At 34.1% G+C, this 1,472-nt stretch overlaps 1 long non-coding RNA gene across 1 annotated transcript; it reads right to left on the reverse strand.

Moving 5' to 3' along the window:
• Positions 1 to 850: 850 nt before the first annotated feature.
• On the reverse strand, positions 851 to 1,241 carry LOC112906151. Its single transcript, XR_003232212.1, has 3 exons — positions 1,216 to 1,241; positions 1,000 to 1,158; positions 851 to 943 (listed from the first exon to the last, which is right to left on the reverse strand). It is a non-coding gene; the product is annotated as an uncharacterized LOC112906151 (long non-coding RNA).
• Between the last annotated feature and the right edge of the window lie 231 nt (positions 1,242 to 1,472).

Consider the following 1,472-nt stretch of genomic DNA (forward strand, 5'->3'; position numbering starts at 1 on the left):
ACAGTTATAGGCACTTAAATAAAAGAAAAAATAAATCAATCATCTAATCTTTTATTTATCCTTTCCGTACATAGACATTCCTATTATCTTCTGAAATAATTAACTAAACATAAATTAATTATGTGTAACTGTCGAAATAATAACTAAAAATTTGGCAAAACATGAAAGGGATGTACTAAGTAACTTAACATCATACTTTACAAACTAAAATTTGTACTGTATTTGCCATAATTAATCTAAAGTATTGTTAATACTCGCAATATTCATTTAATTAGAAATATAAAAGCGCGCGCGTAGCCAACTCGTAAACAAACAGTGACATTTGACGTTTCGAAGACCTCACGCTACACAAGCGCCTCTAGCGGCGATTTCATACGCGATAGCCTGATCGTAATCGTAGTTGTATTATTTTGATGTGGAGATATAGGAGAATTGAATGTTCTTAAAAAAAAAAAAGGAATCCACATATGAGGTGCTAAGATCGCGGGGCCCACGGTAAGGGATAATTATTTTGAAACCAGGTTCGACGTTTCGCCTGACCTATCCTTGAAAACGACTAAAAGCACTTGGCGAAACATCAGACCTGGTTTCAAAATAATGATCCCTTATCATGGCTCTGACTTAACATTTGAAATATTAGCAAGTTGTAAGGACCTATCACTATTATCATTAGCCCATTTGCTCTTAGCTTCACCTAATTAATGCGTTGAGCGTTGCCAGCGACATTTTTTGTTGATTTCGTTTTCTCTTATTATTAGCCTTATTTACTTTCTACATTTTCGCTTCCTTTAATGGAAATAAAATTTATTATATTACATAAGCCAGGCATCCCGTGCCGGCTTCTTTTTTTTTACTTACCAGTTTTTGCGAGTTGTGCAAAATGAATTATTTGACGACTGGAAGTGCTTCCATAATGATCTTGAATTGCTTTTTCCAAAAGAGTCTAAAAAAAATATGATAACGTTTTCGTTTCTAATAATTCAAAATTTTATCGATTACTTTATTGAAGTTTCTGGACTTGTATCCATTTATTAAGAAGTAGAGATTATCACACAGCATCTTATCATTAGCAGTTTGTTGGCATTCAGCTTTCCCTCCATTGTTTAGAACTTCTTCGGAAGGACGGAAGTTATTAGGACCAATGTTTTTAATCAACCACTTTAACAACAAAAGTCTTATTTGTTAAATAAAAAGACTTGAGTAAGAATTTCTTACCCCTTTTGAGGAACTGTGTTGATTAANTTTTTTTCCCCCAGATGTTGAGGGTTGTGGTTCGTCTTCAAACTGACTTTTCCCCTCAGAAACTGATTCGTCAAAAAGCGAAGAAGATATTTGAAGTTGCTTCGTTTTTATAAGATATTAGTGACACGCAAATAGTTTCACATGGTTCGTCGTCAGATTCAGTTTCAGGCCCATACACATCATCAGTATGAAGGCGCGGTTTCGCATTAATGGTTACTAAATCCAAAGTA

Source organism: Agrilus planipennis, unplaced genomic scaffold (genome assembly GCF_000699045.2).
Source record: "Agrilus planipennis isolate EAB-ADULT unplaced genomic scaffold, Apla_2.0 scaffold2130, whole genome shotgun sequence".
Lineage (NCBI taxonomy): Eukaryota > Metazoa > Arthropoda > Insecta > Coleoptera > Buprestidae > Agrilus > Agrilus planipennis.